This window comes from Podarcis tiliguerta, assembly GCF_965153285.1.
Source record: "Podarcis tiliguerta genome assembly, chromosome: 9".
NCBI classification, from domain to species: domain Eukaryota; kingdom Metazoa; phylum Chordata; class Lepidosauria; order Squamata; family Lacertidae; genus Podarcis; species Podarcis tiliguerta.
The window spans coordinates 21,742,946-21,762,818 of record NC_139542.1 but is presented as its reverse complement, the minus strand read 5'-3'; the positions used below and the strand labels follow the sequence as shown (position 1 = coordinate 21,762,818).

The 19,873-nt window shown below is 43.8% G+C and overlaps 1 long non-coding RNA gene across 1 annotated transcript in view; it reads right to left on the bottom strand.

Annotated features, from left to right (window-relative positions):
• LOC310685201 overlaps positions 1 to 19,873 on the bottom strand; it is a 606,217-nt gene that overhangs the window by 420,752 nt on the left and 165,592 nt on the right. The window contains exon 2 of the long non-coding RNA XR_014515114.1: positions 17,236 to 17,461. This is a non-coding gene — a long non-coding RNA (uncharacterized lncRNA). The remainder of the gene's footprint in view (positions 1 to 17,235; positions 17,462 to 19,873) is intronic.

The following is a 19,873-nucleotide window of genomic DNA, read 5'->3' as shown; positions in this document are numbered from 1 at the left end:
CTAACAAAGGTAATGAAGCTGCCTGCTGTTGCTTTTAATTGGGATTGATTAATTGTTGCCCAGATAATGAAATAAGAAAATGGGGCTGCTGAGAGACCATTTCACAAACACGCAATGTATTGCAGGCGGACAAAGAGGAAAAAAGAAAGGAAACCAAAGAGAAATATCAGGCGAATTACAGTGCACTCTTCTCAAAAGTTTCATCTAGGACTCCCCTGAGCAGTTTAAGTTATTTAAAAAGCATCCCAAAAGTGTGGGATACTTGATTTATTTCCTTTTTAAAAAAAATAGTCTTCTGGTCCCCACCTGTGCAGCCAAACAAGAGTGTAGTCTTGCAATATAAGTGGGAAGCCACAAATAGATATGGGGGGGGGATTCAAGTTATCACTGCCTCCTGTGGACATGAGTTCTGCAGTTTAACCACGCACTGCATGAATAAGCACTTTTTATCTATTCTGAATCTTATAACAGTCAGCTTCCTTGGTTGTCCACAAAAACTGCTGATCATGAACAATCTTGTTTGTTGTTTTTTTTCCAGCATACAAGATGTGACATGAAGGGAACTTGCTTTCAATAATGTCAATTGCATTGTTGGACTAGCAGGTATATTTTTTTAAGGTTTTCAAGGGATAAATCCAGATATATAAACAATGACTCAACAAACAAACAAACAAAATAATTTCAGAACAACCATCTTTCTGATTAAATGTTTTCAGTAACATGTCTATCCCTGGATAACAAAATATGATTTCAATCTTCCTAATGATTTTTAATCTTAATTGTTCTTTTCCTCCCTTCCTGAAAAGTGAGTAAATTTCACCATGTGTTCCAATCCCCCTTTTAACCAGCCCTCAAACAAAGAACTCTCAGTTTCTTTTCCTGTTTTAAGCAATTTCTAGCTTTGCGGTAGTGATGTATGGAAGTGGGAGCTGGACCATAAAGAAGGCTGGTCGCCGAAAAACTGATGCTTTTAAATTATGGTGCGGAAGGAGACTCTTGAGAGTCTCATGGACTGCAAGAAGATCAAACCTATTCATTCTTAAGGAAATCAGCCCTGAGTGCTCACTGGAAGGACAGATCCTGAAGCTGAGGCTCCAATACTTTAGCCACCTCATGAGAAAAGAAGACTCCCTGGAAAAGACCCTGATGTTGGGAAAGATTGAGGGCACAAGGAGAAGGGGACGACAGAGGATGAGATGGTTGGACAGTGTTCTCGAAGCTACTAATATGAGTTTGACCAAACTGCAGGAGGCAGTGGACGACAGGGGTGCCTGGTGTGCTCTGGTCCATGGGGTCACAAAGTGTTGGACACAACTAAATGACTAAACAACAACAAGCTTTGCGGTGTAACTGAGCTATTTATCATTGCACCATGCTATGTAGCAGAAAGAAAGAAAGAAAGAAAGAAAGAAAGAAAGAAAGAAAGAAAGAAAGAGGTATGTACGTGATTAATTTACTGTGTCCCAGCTTTCCTCCATGAGGCGTAAGGTTCTCTTCCTCCCCATTTTATGCTCACGACAATCTTGTGAAGTAGGCTAGGCTAAGAGACTGTCACTGGCCCAAGGTTGCCCAGTGAGTTTCATGGCTGAGCAGGAATTTGAAACCTAATCTCCCAGGTCCTAGTCAGACACACTAACCCAGCATCCGTTGCATCAGCTTAGTGGCAGTATTCACCCCTCCGCCCACCACCAGTCCTGTGCTAGCATAACAGGAATTGCTCAGTCTTTCTTTTTAAAAATATTTCCAGCATTTTTCAAACTTCCGTTAAACTCCTAGTTACCCCCACACTGCTATTTCGATTGCAATAACTGAAGGTCATATCTGGCCTGGCCATATTGAAAGAAGGGGGAGGGATCCATTCTTCCACATATTTCCAGATATTTGGGAGTATATCCTAAAGCAGGGAGATCCATAATCTTTTCCCCAGAATTTTTTGCAAAATTCTATAATAAATAATAATAATAATAATAATAATAATAACAACATCCTGCCCTCCCCAGCCAAAGCCGGGCTCAGAGCAGCTAACAACAATTATGGAGCTAATTTTAAAATATGACAGTAAAAGACATGTGAGATTTGACCTCTATCTAAACTTAAATGATTTCTTACTTTATCCCAGCTAAAAGCGTTTTAACTATTAGACTTTGATCTATATTTGGAGGCTAATGTCTTCTTTTATACCAGAATAATGTTCTTAATGGGATTTCCAAACTGTGCTGTTCCTATTAGAGCAGAGGTGATTCAGTTTTATATAGAAACCAAGTTGCCATGGCTACTATTTGTGGTAAATAACTGCTCAATATGGGGGTGGGGAGCATTTATTCCTCCATTCTTCCTAGGCCACTTGCCACCACTGATACATTTCCCTGAATATAAAAGACAGAATAGACAACAGTTGACGAATAAACTAAAGTACTGATCCATGGCTCCTTTTCTGACTATCCCTGTTTACCTTGTAAAAAGAAACAAGAATGCCCATTGTTTGCTCTTCCCCATGCAGTCAAATGATAATGTGCATTAGACAAAATCACCTCAGGAAAGGAATGACAATATTTACCCCAAAAAAAACCATGAATATAAAATAAGTTCGGAATATGGGATACTGCAAAATGTCTAGGTTTGTTTTTGACTGAATTTATTGACATGGTTGAGGTGTAAAGAGAAGAAAAAGAAACTATGAGGCAGGAGTTTTAAAAAGCAGAAGGGATACATGGCAGCCTCGGAGGCGTCATACTGAAGTGACCCAAACCACAAGGAATTAAGTTAGATTTGGACCAGACAGCCTGTCAAATAGAGGACATGGTCTCCATGAGGCAGGACACTTAGATACAGACAATAATGTCAAGATGCGTTCCCTAGGGGTGGTCCCAGTTGACAGCCTAGCCCTTGTGTTCTAACAGAAGTTTCCAACATGGACTGGAAATCAATCCCATGTACAACACATTGCAGTAAGCATGCTGGATGGAGCTGATGGGAGTTGTATTCCAAACCTCTTGAAGGGAACAGGTTGGAGAAAGCTGCAGTAACTTAATCTGGAGGTTATCAGAGTATGTAGGACTCTCAGGTGGGTGCCACTGCAATTCTAAGATAACAAGGGAAGTGTTCACAGTGAGTTCCGACTCTTCTTTTTCTAGAAAAATAGCACTGAGAGCATTGCTTTTTTTCTTTAAAAAAATGTTTAGGGGTACTCTCATTTTCCTACTCGTATTGAAATAAAAGGACCTCTGGAGCGGACGACTCTGGGGTTGCAGCGCTCATCTCGCTTTATTGGCCGAGGGAGCCGGCGTACAGCTTCCGGGTCATGTGGCCAGCATGACTAAGCCGCTTCTGGCGAACCAGAGCAGCGCATGGAAACGCCGTTTACCTTCCCGCCGGAGCGGTACCTATTTATCTACTTGCACTTGACGTGCTTTCAAACTGCTAGGTTGGCAGGAGCAGGGACCAAGCAACGGGGGCTCACCCCATCGCAGGGATTTGAACTGCCGACCTTCTGATTGGCAAGTCCTAGGCTCTGTGGTTTAACCCACAGCGCCACCCATGTCCCAACTCGTATTGAAATACTGCCCCTCAAAGAGGCCAAACTTAGATTCACAAAATATTTAGGGGTATGCATACCCCTGCGTACCCCCGGGGGGGGGGGAGCACTGACTGAGAGTATAGATAACTCTGGTTTCTATGGATATACATGAAGGCCTCTTTCCCAGCTACAAAGAGGTGTGCAGAGCAATGATAGATCATAGGTTATGTTACAGTGTAGGGAGTCCTTATAGAATTTTCAGGAGCAGATTGTGGGGGGTCTATTTTTTAATCAATCAGTAAACCACAAGGGACAACCCCTATTTATTTTGCATTCACCAGGTCTGGAACTCCTGAAAAGCATTTTGCTTTTATTCTGTAATGCATATCCTGCCTTTCCTCTGAGACAGAAAGCAACTCCAAGATGACTAATTACTAGACCTACCTCTGTTGTGCTTTTCCAGATTCACTTGATATTCAACGTCTAGGTCAAACCACAATTTCTCAGTCTATTAAAAGGCTGGGAAATTGGCCAGATCTGTTGGATCCACTGTGGGGATCTAGGGAAAGGAACTCTCTCTAGAGGAATTGCAAAGCAAAAGCTACCTAGATGTGAGATCCAGGATTCCCACTGCCGTTTCTGCACTTTAATCATCACTTGGTAGGAAATCAAACTTTTGTCCCCCAGCAGGTTAACACCAAATTCACAGCCCATTAAATTTTAATTAGTGTAGTTCCATATTCTAAGGGGATAGTCATCAGTTGAGTTTAAAACTTCCAAACACAGTGTTTTGTGGGCATTTTCCCAATAGTTGATTAAGCTATAATAAGCTAGAAAAAATTAGATACCAATGACAGGTATACAAAAACAAACAAACCAGTGATTTTACAAGAGCTACATTTTTCTGACACTATTGGTTATTTGACTAAATATCTAAGAGAAATGCCTCTTCCAATACCATACAAAAGGTCAGTTTTCTTTCCCGGGGAAGAAAGCCAAAGATCCAATCACCTCTTTTCTCTAGATCTGATACAAGAAGTCAATTTTAACAAAGCTCAAAATCCAACACATTTAAGCCCATGTAAATCAATGGACTCATCCCTGCTTCCCTCTGAAATGGATAGTGGTCAGCAACTCAACCACCAGTTTCTAACAGGATCCACATCAATGTACTAATTGCGTATCCAGAAATTCCCAATTAGCTAAATACTGCAGATCCCCCTGTTTTTCAAAAGCCAAGCCGTAGACCCCCTACTTCTGAAAATTTTGATATCTTTTTGGTAGTTGGGTTACACAGAGCCCTGGTTTCTGCAAACCACCAATTGGGAACCATTGGTCTATACAGAAAGTGATCTCTGTTCTCCAAGTGTTGGCCCTTGTTTTGCCAAAAGAGAGGTTATCAGCAGACTTAAGGAAACCCTAAGTACGAAAAGTATTGTGGGTGGCAAACCTAAGGAGACAGGACTCCAATAACAGCCCAATGATGACTGAACATGCTCAGCAGACACTGAATGCCGACTGACCAGGGACTGGAGGAGACGGAGAGAAAACTGAAGGAATGTAGCAGAATGGAGTGGATGGAATCCTGAAAAGGAAGACCTCCTTGTGGCAAGATGTTGCCGCAGAGCCCTCTTGTATGTGGCCATTGTGTTCTGGTAAACACTTCATTTCATTTTTAGATTTCTGCAACACTTTAGGACTTCCATAGGGGGGAAAAACACAATTACATGAAGACATTGGAATGGATGGCAACAAAAGCAGATCCCTGCTGAACTTGGAAAAGCTCTTCGCAGAATTGTTTGAATAAGCCCTCAGAACTTGCACACAGAAGTAAATGGTAACCATGGGTTGCCAAGGAGCTAGTGGCGGAAAAACTGCAGAATCACAGAAAGGCAAACTTGAGATTGCAGTAGCAACCACAGCTCTTCACAGCTATGCCCCTTTTAACCATCTAAGATTATACAATAATCTTAACAATAATAATTAGGGTTGCACTGCAATGATTGATGCTGATCTGCATGTGTTGCCTTTCAGCTAGATCTACTATTTTCTGTGCACATACGGTACATGGCCAAAAGATTTGGAGGACTCCAACTTCTTCTTTCAGGGCGACTTAAGTTGGGCTCTCCTTGAAGTCCCATTGTACATAACAGAACCTGCACGCAATTCCCTTGAAACGGAAGCAGCACACGTTTTCAGTGTTTCCAAATGGTTAGCTTTGGAGCATACAGAACAACTCCTCCTCCTAGGAGTTCTTCCTTTGCACCTTCCCCAGAGTGACCCTCGGAGTCAATCCTCATTGGCTGACTCACCTCTGTTCACTCTGATTGGCTTCAGTCAGCCCAAAGTGTGAAACCCCTGTTCCTTTCACAGAACGACCATTTCCAGAGTGGTCAATTCTTCTTCCCAGGGAACTCTGTCAATTGTATCTCTGTGAGGAGAATAGAGTAGGGTTACCAGACGTCCCCATTTCCCGGGGACAATCCCCGTATTTGCGAAGAAGTCCCCGGACAAATTCCATCCCCGGAATGTCCCTGGATTTCATCTAATGTCCCCGGGAAATGCGGCAGTCTTGGCAGCCCAGAGCAGTTGGCTCTGGCTGGCTTCAGGAGCTGCTTGGAAGTCCCCATATGATGGTGGTGCAGGGGCTCTAAGATGCAGCTTCCGGGCTGCCTCCACCTTCCCTGACCCCAGCAACTAAGCTGTAAAGGGAGGCTTCATGCTGTCTATCAGAGCAGCCTCCCAACTCCTACTTGCGTGCAAGCAGGAGTGGGGCGGGGATGTCTCAGCTGTGAAGGGAGGCTTCACACTGCCTATCAGAGCTTGTGTGCAAGCAGGAGGGGGCAGGGATCTCTCAGTTAGGCAATGGGAAGCCTCCCTTCACAACTGAGGGATCCCCGCCCCCTCCTGCTTGCACGCAAGTAGGAGTGGAATTGGGGCTGCTCCGATGAGAAGGAAGGCATTGTGATGCCCAAGCCTTGCCACCACTCTCGGCCCTCCTTCTCCGCTTTCCATGCCTGACCCACCGCACACCGCTTCCCCACCACCACCACCGAAGAACCAACAACTTAGGGGCTGCCCAAGCTCATGGGAAAAGGAGATAGAAGCCTCGAAGGAAGGGGAAACGTGGCGGTTGTGGTCAAGGCGGCGGCTGCCCCTCTGCCACCGCCATCGCTGCAGCATCAACGTCCCAAATTTGTAGTATTAATTTATTTAATTAATTGATTAAAGTTGTTATGTATTGAAGTTCTCACCCTGGACCAGGGGAGATTGCGTATACTGTATAGTTTTCACTCAGGTCCACATAAGTTAATTTAGGCGGGAAACCCTGGGCTGTTGTTGTTACAATGTTGACAGCCGGCTGCCTATAAAAGCAGGCCGGCTAAGCTGTGTGCTGTTCAGTCAGTTCCAGCTTACTTATAAAGAACTACTTATAGAAATCTCTGTCTCGTCTGCTATGTCCACCCACTACTTAATAAAAGTGTCCCTGGATTCACTGAAAAAAATCTGGTAACCTTAGAATAGAGGTCTTCTAAGAACTCTCAGCCCCATTAACAAACTACGGCTCCCAGAACCCTTGAGGGAAAGCCATGGCTGTTTAAGGTGGCACCATAGAATTTTGAACACAGTGTGAATGCAGCCGAAATAAAGTGTGCTAGGAACTTTTCGTTTTTGCTTTTCAGAGCCCACCCCACTCCCATTTTTAACCTTGCAAGCAAGGCCCAAACTTGGAAACCTATACCGGGCCTACTCAACTGCCTGGTGGGCATTCTAACTACCACTCCATTCAGGTTTGGCCTTCGTCTGGAACTAAAGTGCATCCTCCCAGGAAGGACTGGGATATTGACACAATGTACCATGCCTGCAATTTCCTCTCTTCTCTTGTATCAATAGCCAGCACTGTGAGCCTCCCCTCGAATGCTAATCAGTTGGTCTCACTAGCAGATGGCCCAACAGCTGCCTGGCTTATATAGAAACCTTGCTGCATCCCTCCTTGGAAAAGTGTTCCCTTTGGAAAGACTGGCAGTGGGCTGGGTGGGTGGGAAAGAAGATAATGGAGAGAGAGATCAGTATTGACCAATTCTCCATTCGGAAGGGGCAGACAGCCGAAAGCAAACAGCTCCATGAAATAAAGAGAAACCCTTGTTGCAAATTGGCACGGCTATTGTTTCTGGCAGAGCTGCAGCCCTATTTGAATCCCATCCCATGTATTTAAGGGAGCTTGCCCCCTTTTGTATGAGGTTAGCCTAACAAATGTTTACATGAGATAGAGTACTTTGCAGAGCAACTAATACTTATCTGCTGTAATCAACTGCTATTTTTTATTCATGGAAGAACTCTGGCGATGTGACCACACTGCCTAAAATCTGTGTGACTTGCCATCCAGCTGGAACGTGTGTTGAGGCTCATATAAATGATACAGCCAGCCATCATTATAACTTCTTGGGAGAGTCATTGTCCAGCCACGTACTTCTGAACCTGTGCCCTCTTTTAGTTGTCAAATGCCACTGTCTGCTTCCGCTGGAGGGGATGGCTGGAGATGGAGCTTTAGCATTGAAGCAGCTCAGACTTACATCAATATATTCACTGATTTTTCAACAGGATAACAATAATCACAAGCAAAACAACACTTGGAGTACACCGTATAATTTTCTTCAAATACATTTGGTATAGTTAAAGTACACATGCAGATAAGTCGGGGTTGGATTAGGCCTCTCCACAATAAAACATAAAACCATAGAATTGTAGTATTGCAAGAGACCCTGAGGATCATCTGGTCCAACCCTCTGCAATGCAGAAATATGCAGCTGTCCCATACGGGGATCGAACCTGCAACCTTGGCATTATGGGCACCATGCTCCAATCAACTGAGCTATCTGGGATGTCATGTGGCACAGGCAGTTGTAATGCTGGTGCAGATTGTTGGCCCAATCTATATAAGAGCTGGAGGCTCTTTTCCTTCCAGAAAGAAAGTACAGCCAATCGTTAAGGATGATTGGGTCCCGTGTCCAGCAACATGGGGGGGCACTGTTTCCCTTGCCCTAATAGCGCTGAGGAAAAGGCTGGGGGGAAAGTAGGTAGCATTTAAGTAGCATTTAAAGTAAGTGTGCATAAATATGGAAGGAAAGAGAAGTCAGATATTCCGAAGGTCAACAAAGAGCCTTTCAATCAGATGTCCACTCCACAGCCCTGCACAATTCTTGCTGGCATCTATCTATCTCAGGAGACAATGGAGGAGTGTGTCTTTGTAGGTGAAGTCAAACTGTTAGAAGGTTACAGCATCTGCTGTGCCTGTAGAGAATGATACAGCATCTGCTGTGGTTGTAGAGACTAGCTACTGCAGCCTTACTCAAATTCGGCCCTCCAGATGTTTTGAGACTACAATTCTCATCATCCCTGACCACTAGTCCTGCTAGCTAAGGATCATGGGAGTTGTAGGCCAAAAACATCTGGAGGGCCAAGTTTGAGGAAGCATAAGCAAGCTAAATTGAAAGCATTATTGTTTTAGTAGCATTTTGCTTTGATAACTTCTAAACGCAGAATCTTTGCCACTGCCTCATGTCAATCTCAACTTACTGGTAATTTACTGAACACAGTGCTAAGGGTGGGGTAGCTGGTTCTATTTATTACAGCCAACAAGAAAATCAGAATTATTGTTTCAAAACTGCTGAGTTTCCTTTCCCACTGATGTACTTCACGATTTCAGTCTTTAAACGGGTTCTTTTGATATCTGTGATTGCTTCTGAACCATTAAGTCAAAGTCTCCACTTCGCAAACTTCAAACAGCTATTTGTGCTTCTGCAACCATTTTTGAAGGTGTGAAGCATACAAAGGAACAAAAATGAACTCAGTAATATACCTGAAAAGAGTCAGAAGAATCTTATTACCTTTATTTCTTTCTTATGCACATTCGAGTTAATTCAGGCAAAGCTGTATAACAAATTGGATTGGAATTTTTGAAACCCTCACTCATAGTTGGTTTGAATGCTGCCATTATGTTTTTCCTGTTAAAAAGACATTCATTAACATAGGAAGAGCCCTGTGGAATCAAACCAAAAGCCTATCAAGCCCAGAAACCTCTTTCCTACAAGCCAACCTCTGAGTGGCTGACAATACCTCTCTGCCATTGTTGTTCTCCAGTAACTGGTAGGGCCACAAATCTGTCTAATCCCCTTTTAAATCCAAGTAGGTGGAAGTTATATCTTGTGGAAGCAAAATTCTGTACTTTAACTGGGTGAAGACACACTTCCTTTTGTCTCTCTCAACTTCACTGGATGATAGCTAGTATGGGTGAACTGGCAATTTGTCCTATCCGTGTTATAGAATCATAGAATTGTAAAGTTTGAAGGGACCCCCAAGGTTAATCTAGTCCAGCCCCCTACAATGCAGGAATCTCAGCTAAAGCAATCAAGATAGATGGCCAGCCAACCTCTGCTTTAAAACCTGCAAAGAAGGAGCGTCCACAAACTCCCAAGGGAGACAATTCCGCTGTTGAACCGCTCTTACTGTCAGAAAGTTATTGCTGATGTTTAGTCAGAATCTCCTTTCTTTTAACTTCAAACCATGAGTTCGAGTCCTACCCTCCACAGCAGGAGAAAACAAGCTTGTTCCCTCTTCCATGTGACAGCCCTTCAGATATTTGAAGATGGCTATCACATCTCTTCTCAGTCTCCTCGTTACCAGGCTAAACATACTCAGTTACCTCAACCATTCTTCATAAGGCTTGGTTTCCAGACCCTTGATCATCTTGGTCATCCCCTCTACACACGTTCCAACTTGTCAACATCCTTCTTAAATTACGGTGTCCTTTCCTGGAGGCAAGCAGCACTGGTAACCATGTGGCTACAGTATTGCAATTTTGCTTCTCGTTTTCATATGTTACTGGAGTGAGTTGGGCCTGTACTATGTGTGAGCAGCCCCCACACCCCAAGAGTAACATGAGAATTAGGCCTTAATTCAGGAGTAGCCAGAGTTGTGCCCACCATTTGTTGTTAGACTCCACTGCTATCAGCCTTCTGAGTATGGTCAGAGGTCAGGCATGATGTGTGTTGAAGTCAGATAGCTGGAGAGTATCATGTTGTGTACTTCTGCCTTAATTAAAGTGAACATACACTCTGAGGTTTTAGGAATTAGGTTATAAAAGTTCCTATTGTAAGTTTATACATATCTGAGATACCTTTTGTATGTATTTTGTATTTTTGGGACTACTACGGGTGTCGCTGTGGGTTAAACCACAGAGCCTAGGACCTGCCGATCAGAAGGTCGGCGGTTCAAATCGCCACAACGGGGTGAGCTCCCTTTGCTCGGTCCCTGCTCCTGCCAACCTAGCAGTTCGAAAGCATGTCAAAGTGCAAGTAGATTAATAGATACCGCTCCAGCGGGAAGGTAAACGGCGTTTCCATGCGCTGCTCTGGTTCGCCAGCAGCGGCTTAGTCGTGCTGGCCACATGACCCAGAAGCTGTACGCTGGCTCCCTCGGCCAATAAAGCAAGATGAACACTGCAACCCCAGAGTCGGTCATGACTGGACCTAATGGTCAGGGGTCCCTTTACCTTTACCTTTGCATATTTGTACTATATCATTTCTGGTTATTTCAGTTAACTCCTTTGGGGTTAATCTAGGAATTTTAATGTGTCACATTTTAATACATGAGCTATGACCTCACATGGGATCCTATGCATGTCTGAAAGCCACAATGGGTTCAGTGGGGTTTATTTAATGCAGGCTTCCTCAAACTCGACCCTCCAGATGTTTTGAGACTACAATTCCCATCATCCCTGACCACTGGTCCTGCTAGCTAGGGATCATGGGAGTTGTAGGCCAAAAACATCTGGAGGGATGAGTTTGAGGGAACTTGATTTAATACATAAGATTGCAGCCTACATAATATAATACCATTTCAGACCATTGCAAGAACATAAAAATAAAGGATTTCAGCTCATATTTTTCTCTTTTGTAAAGAGTTGATGAACGTAATTGACACCTAAGAAACTACTATGATTAACCTCATCCGGATGCATTGACTTCTGTAAATGAAAAGGCCACATTACCATGATGAGGCACAATCTAAACCTTGATTCTTCGACATATATAGACTTTACAAGAGACTTAAATGCAACATTGGATAATGAAGTATATTGTCTTAGCTCCCCCCCCCCCCCCCCCAGCAATTACGTTACACAAGGGGATCAAGTGTCTGCAGAGTGAGAGACAGACAGAACAGATTTTCTGTATCATTTATCCACCTCGGGCAATGTTTATTGCAACAGGTAAAAGTTTTTTTTCTGTGGTTTCTCACTGAAATTCTTCTAAGAAAACTGTACTGTAAAATGGCTGTCTTGGATGTTATGGACAACTAAGTGATGATAGAAGCAAGAGAAATGAAATGATTTTCCAACAGCTGAAATCCATGAAGTTCCAACTGTGCAGATTTACAAGTTGAGCAAATTCACCATATTCACAAAATGGGGAAATTGCATTGACTGATCAGTTCTACTGCCCTGTCAGTGTTTATGACAGCAGAAGCGGCCCACCAGATTTCCCCATTTGGCCCATGAGACTGTTTTGGCCATGCTACACACCCTTGCCCTCCAGTTGAGGTGTGGGGCCTGCCAATCACCTGATAATCTGCTTGCAATCACCACCATGCTTCTTGCCACTTGCAAAGAGAAAGGACTTGACAAGCACCCACAATCAGCTGGTTGTCCAGGCATGCAAGGACTCACCCACCTGTCAAAGTTGGCCTGGCATTGGGGGAAGGCAATGATCCACTTACTCACTTCTGATATTATTATCATTGTTATCACTATCAATGCTTTTTTCGGGGGGGGGGGGTGACGCAGGGGGATGCATACCCCTAAACCCCTTACGGTGTTCAAACAGAAACATCTTGGAGGTCCCAGACCACAGGGAGGTTAGGCTGGCCTCAACCAGAACCAGGGCTTTTTCAGCTGTCGCTCCGATCTGGTAGAACGCTCTGTCACAAGAGACTAGGGCCCTGCAGGACTTGACATCTTTCCACAGGGCCTGCAAGACAGAGCTGTTCCACCAGGCCTTTGGCCAGGGCACAGCCTGACCCCCTCCTTTGACAATCCTCACAGAACTCTAGCCCAATGGTTGCCATTAATTTGATTTGAACTGATTTTATAATGAAATGATTTTAGAATGTTGTATTATTTTACTGTTGTTAGCTGCTCTGAGCCTGGCTTCGGCTAAGGAGGGCGGGATATAAATAAAAAATTATTATTATTATTATTATTAAACATTTTGTGAATCTTTGTTCTTTTGTCCATTTACTGTATTTATTTTTCCCCATTTGACCTATAAAATTGTGATTTTCTTGAGTCAAAATGAGAGTACCCCTAAACATTTTTTAGGGGGGGAAGCACTGATTATTATTATTATTAAATTTGTTAGTTGCTTTGTTTTGCCAGGGGCAACCCAAAGCGACTTAATAAGCATCCCACCCACGTCTAAAAGACCACAGACATATATGGTAATTTATGGACCTAATAAGTATCTAAAGCCATTTGCCACTGTTGCTGTATCTAGGTTTTATTTTATTTGTTTTTTATCTTATATTTTGGAAATGTACACCCAGTTGTTGTTTTTCCTTTAAATTTTTGGGGGTCCTCAGCATAGCTGTCTGGCGTCCCTTATTTGAAGGGACAGTCTCTTATTCCATTGCCATGTCCCGTTGCTGTCCCTTATTGATGGATGTCCCTTAAATGATGTCCCTTAAATTTTGAAGGAAGCAGCTCCTCTCCCTCCCTGCCAGCTAGGGAGGAGGGAGGCTCCAACTGTGTTGCTTGGCTGTGTTGCTCACCCAGTAAGAAGTCTAAGAACAACTGGGGGGTGGGGCTTGCATGCCTTGTGCTGATCAAATCGGCTACATTGCCTGGGGACTTGCCTTTCCTCAGCGCTTCCCAGCGGAGAGGTGACGGTGGTTTTCATTGAGGCTTCATTTGGCTGCTGGCTGGGCTTTCTGCCTTTGGCTCAGAGGGGCTCAGAAGTTGAACATACCTGTACTGAGTGCTCGGATCGGAATCGGATGGATACTTCATCGACTGCCCACTCACTCCTGAAAAGGTCTGTCTGGAGTGGGGGCACATGGTGGGGAGAAAGGAAAGGAGATCTCGTGGGAGGGAGGCATTTGAATTTGTTTTGGAGGCTCCTTCGATTGACTTATGGGGGAAAAGAAAGGAGCTGGTTGACTAAAATGGTGGGTGACTGGAGATCTCGTGGCGAGGGGGGGAGGCTGTGTGTGTGTGGCTAGTTAATGCAAGCCGAGGGGTTTTTGAATGCTGGACGCCATTTTGTTGCACGTGCTGCTGCAAACTTCGCAGTGCAAAGCCAGGCCGGGGAGCCATCTTAAGTTGAGGCTGCATAGGCCTTGTGGTGCATGTGATTCAGATTCTATTCAGTTGAACCTCTGGTTACAAAGCTGGTTGGACAGTGTTCTCGAAGCTACCAGCATGAGTTTGACCAGACTGCAGGAGGGCAGGAAGACTGGAGTGCCTGGAACAGGTGAGCCTGCAGGTCCCTTATTTTGGCTGCTGATCCCTTATTTTCAAGGCTGCTGGTCCCTTATTTTCAAATCTGTAAGTTGACAGCTATGGTCCCCAAAAGAGTGGGGCTCTAAGCTATAGCTTGTTTAGCTTATATGTAGATCCGGCACTGGGAGAGGTGGTCCTTGAGGTACTGCAATCCTGAGGCATTTAAGGCTTTATACTTCAAAACCAGCACTTTGAATTGGGCCCAGATACTGATTGGCAGCCAATACAGTTGGGCCAGGATTGGTGTTATGTTCTCAAACTGGTGAGCAACCTGACTGCTGAATTTTGCAGCAGCTGAAGTTTCTGAACTGTCAGCAGAAGCAGCTCCACATATAACATGTTGCAGTAATCTAACCTAGATGTTACCAGAGCAAAGACAACAGGCTTTAGGGTTCCAGGCAGGGGTACAGCTGGGCCACCAGTCCACCACCTGAGCTTCAAGCAACAGCAGTGGACCCAGAGGTACCCTCAAGCTGCATACCTGTTCCTTACGGCATCTTACAGAGTAAAAGAAAACTCTACAGTGCCCTGAAAAGTGCCAGTTACGCTGCTGGAACAATATAGGCAACATCAATATGCTCCTGCCATCAAGGAGCTTGAAGTGTGAAACAGATCATGGGGAAATGACAGAGGGTGAGAGGGAAAGGCGGCGAGGGACGACTGTGACTAAGTGCCTTCCTTAAGGCTTGGTTACATTGGAAATGAAGATTAAGAGACCACATCCAGCTTGTGAAAATCCTATTTGCAATTCTGCTGCAAAATATAATAACAGATGCATACCCAACATCAACCCTGATTCATCAATAATTTGACTACATGAGCCACAGGTTCCCTTTGGTGTGCTTTCCTCTTTGTATGCTTTGCAATAGCAGCCCATTGATCTAGAAGTAGGGGATCATTCAATTAATGCATTTTATTAGCATGGGCAATGCCTTAATTCCAGTAAACCAGAGCTCTAAGTGCCAACATATGGGAGATACAACCAACTCTGATGAGGTTTTTCCTCCCTTTCAACTTGAAAGCAGCTGCAGGAGGCTCTGGTTTCAATCAAAGCAGCAGCACTGTGGATGAGAATATTTAATTCCCCCTCCTTTAAAGTAAAGCAAATCTTGAGCAATATGGCAACCCGCCTCTGTCAAAGAAAATCAACAAAAAATGTCGGACTTTTGAAATGATGGTTGTTCTTGAATGGCTGCACCAAACCCACACATCTACAGCATAGAGGTCTTATTCTGCATGCAATAACACAAATATTGGCAGGACAATTTTATGTAAGATCAAAGAAGCACAAATTCAGAATATATATATATATATATATATATATATATATATATATGCACATTTTCCAAAAAAAATAAAAGCATGCATTTAATAATTTGTGTCTTTCTTGCCCCCACTGCCACATTAGTTTGTTGTGGCAACATTTGGAATGGAATATAGTCAAGGCTTAGCTGTGAACATCTGCTGCAGGCATCACAATTTACAATACCCCAAATGTAGGAGGGGGCGGAGTTCTGCAATCAAAACCACAGCCATAATCATACAATCCAACCAAAGTGAAGTCCCGTTGATTTCAGTGGGAGAGAGTTCAGCATGAGTCTAATTCTTCCACTGAAGTTAATTGGATTTGAAAGTGCTTTAATTTTTGTCTGGGTAGTATTTTGCAGAATTTGCTTCACGGGTAAAGTATTGATGCTGATATATGCAAGTCATATGCCAATCTATATCCAAAACTGAATTCTACATGGCAATCAGGCTATTCTTGACCAGCATACTAATGGTTTGTTTCAGTGCCCTACGTTGATGGCAAGGCTTCCACTTCTTGTCATCAGTTGAGAGAAAGCCCTAAGAGCTCTACAAATGCATTATTCTCTTCTGAGCAACAGCTGTGCTGCCTATCAGCCCCCTGCAGAACAGTAGCCTCCTCTTTGCTTCCCAACAGCATTTCCACATGGGGAAGAGTCTTTGAGTGCCTTCTCTAACCTTTCCGCCTTCGGTCACAGCGGGGTGATCCTCTAGCTTAGTCAGCCGTATGGAGGAGGACAAAGTGGGCGAGTGAGTCTATGTCATAGCAGAATTCTGTCAAAACTAATGAGTGATGCATTAATACATCATTATAATTGGCTGCAATTCAGCGTTTAAGATCCTAATTGTGCTCCAAGTGTCTGGTCCGCTTTCTCTGGCAGATAAACTATTTCTCCAGAAATCATGCCTATCTGCTTCTGACTCAAATTAGCTTTGCTTTTCAATAGGAGCCCATTCAGATAGATAGCAAATAAGTCGTGTGTTGCCACGGTTGGCCTAGAAAATGTCAAAAAGAAAGGTCTTTATATTTATTGGTTGCTTAAAAAATGTTTGGAAGGCTTTCAAGCCGTACATGTTCTTCATCAAGGATTTGATATTCAGAGCAAAAAACAAAAGGACCTCAAGATGGATGTTAATTTCCCACATCTAGGTTTGGTGGCTTCATAAAATAAGATCACCAAGTTTTGTATGGCAGGTGGTCTGCCCAGATAATAATTGGTGGAGGTCTCAGGTATTTTTAGGAAACATACTGCAAATAAACTATAGTGATTTTTTTTTTTGGAGGGGTCAGATTTTTAATTCCATTGGGGCAGCACAGAACCTGTTTAAGGCAGGGAACCATTAACATTGGATTTTTACTCATTGAGATGCAAACGTTTTTGTGCTAAATGATCAATGAAAATTGATCATTTAGCTTTCCCCTGACAGACCAGAGAAACTTATTGACATATGCATGAAAGAGCCTTATCATCCCATCAGTGTTTCAAGTTTATTTATGTTGCAGGCATTCGTTCTCACTGGATTAACAACTGCATGGAGGAAGAGGATGGGGCCATATCCACTGGCTCCTCCCATACATTTGAGGCCCCACCCCTTTCCTCCATGCGTTGGAAAGCACATCTGTAGAGGAGGCCAAGCATCAAAATAACACACACACCCCACTACCGTTTTTTAAAAATTGCCTAGAAATATGGGAGGGTTGGGTGGGGGAAAGGAAATGATAGCTCCTTTGGAATCTGGGACTCAATATGACTAGATAAGAAGGTTAGTCCTGTTGGGGGAAATGTCCTTTCAGATTCTTCCACTGAGTGCTGATTTCACAAATAAGAGAATGAGTTCTCAGCGAAATAATGTTCACCTATATAGTGGTACCTCGGGTTAAGTACTTAATTTGTTCTGGAGGTCCGTTCTTAACCTGAAACTGTTCTTAACCTGAAGCACCACTTTAGCTAATGGGGCCTCCCGCTACCGCCGCGCCACCGGAGCACAATTTCTGTTCTCATCCTGAGGCAAAGTTCTTAACCCGAGGTACTATTTCTGGGTTAGTGGAGTCTGTAACCTGAAGCATATATAACGCGAGGTACCTCTGTAGATGAACCCCAAAATACTTCTTCCCTCCCTCGCACCTTATTTGAAACTCTCCCAAGAGAAAATATTATTTCTGCAGACCTACAGAATCAGAGATTGCCACCTCTAGTGTACAGCTGCCATCTGCTGGGCACATGGCTTGCTACATTCACTATCTGTCTCTGGCTGTCCCTGTTTGTAGCAATCGCCCAGTCTTCATTCCCTTTGGTTGGCCTCATGGGTAGACAGAGGTTGCTAAGAAATATATTGATTTATACATACCAACATTTATATCATAGGAACATAGGAAAGTGCTTAATACTGATTCAGACCGTTAGACCATATAGCTTAGTATTATCTATGTGAAGTCCTCATCTGCACTATATATTTAAAGCAGTGTCATCCTGTTAGTATTTCATGCCTCCGATGCTGCAGATGAGATTGTTGTAAATCACATGCCTGTCTGAGAAACGGAAGACAGTCTTATTTCTTCCGCTGTAATGTACTTTCACTTTTACTTGTTCTTTTTGTTGTCTTGGAGCTGGAGAGAACGGTCGCCATTATGCCTTTGCCTGTACATAGTGTGTAAATAAATAGTAGATTAGATCTACGATGTCTCACTCTTCTTGCTGTGTTTTGCTAGAAGATTAAGTGTGCATATATTAGCTGGTATGTGTTGCTGAGTGCACTGGAGAAGAGGGGAAATGCCTTTTCCAGGGCTGCGCATACTGGAGGATGCTCGGAGTTTCGAGGGGGATTGCAGGCACCCCCAGGGCATTTTTCCAACACATCCCCCTTTGGCTTCTCCCAAAGACTCTTGGGAACTGTAGTCAGTTAAAGGCGTTGAGAGTCGTTAGGAAACACGATATTTCTCCCACAAAGCTAAAACCCCGAGAGTTTCCTAGGGGAAAGGGTTGAATGTTAAACCATTATGATAATTGTAGCTTATGAGTTGTAGAGCATGACATGGGTTCGAGCCCCACATTGGGCAAAAAGATTCCTGCATCACAGGGGGTTGGACTAGAGGATTCTTGTGGTCCCAAATCTACAATTATACATACGGGTGGCGCTGTGGGTTAAAGCCTCAGCGCCTAGGGCTTGCCGATCGAAAGGTCGGCGGTTCGAATCCCCGCAGCGGGGTGCACTCCCGCTGTTCGGTCCCAGCACCTGTCAACCTAGCAGTTCGAAAGCACTCCCTGGTGCAAGTAGATAAATAGGGACCGCTTACTAGCGGGAAGGTAAACGGCGTTTCCGTGTGCGGCTCTGGCTCGCCAGAGCAGCGATGTCACACTGGCCACGTGACCCGGAAGTGTCTTCGGACAGTGCTGGCCCCCGGCCTCCTTGAGTGAGATGGGCGCACAACCCTAGAGTCTGTCAAGACTGGCCCGTACGGGCAGGGGTACCTTTACCTTTACCTATTATTCTTTTACATCTGGCCAACCTTCTGCACAGTGTCTAGCCCAATGGTGACACAAACATACATGCCAACCACATTCCTAAACATCACTTACCAAAGAGTAAGCCCGTTGAACACAATGGGAGTGGTTTATGAAAAAACACCGTTAACTTTTTCAACATTGCTGAAGTCCACCAAAACCTCCCTTTTATAAGGGAGGTCTTGCTTGTGTTTTATTCTCTTCTACACATAGAAGTTTTACAATCATACCTGATTGTAGGATTCACATACATGCCACCTTTCTATTTTATATATTCTGCTATTTTTCTCCTCCTGCACTCATGGATGAGGCATGCTGGTTGCACCAGGATAACTTAGTTGTAGGTAATTCTGTTGGGATTTAGGACAATTCCTTTTATCCACCATTGAGCCCATACAAACTGCATGCTCTTTGTAATGAATCCAATTATCCAATCTAGTAGCTAATTAATTAACCTCCTTGTTAAACACGGGAGAGGATTTCCAATAGTGCCATTCCCAAGTACCAATTAAAAGCCTTTTAGACTCATAGGCAAATAATTGTGCCTCTGTTGGGGGTTTTCAGGCTCTTCCAAGCAAGTGTCTTAGCGCCTGAAGGAAATGCAATCAAATGATATTACTCAGCAGCTACAGAGGATACAAAGGTCTTGCCCGCAGTTAGCACTTAGAAGATTACACTTCCCCATTAGTTCATCAGATGAACCAGGTTGTGTGGCTAGTATAGAGTATTTTTGTTTACAAATTGACATCTATTTCTTTATGAGGAATGTAGAATTCATGTAGCATGAACTGACCTTGTCCTAAAAAGTGGTTTGCAAGATGGCCTACCCAGGGATGTATTTAAATGAGGAGAAGAAGAAGAGTTTGGATTTGATATCCCGCTTAATCACTATCCTAAAGAGTCTCAAAGAGGCTAACAATTTCCTTTCCCTCCCTCTTCCACAACAAACACTCTGTGAGGTGAGTGGGGCTGAGAGACTTCAGAGAAGTGTGA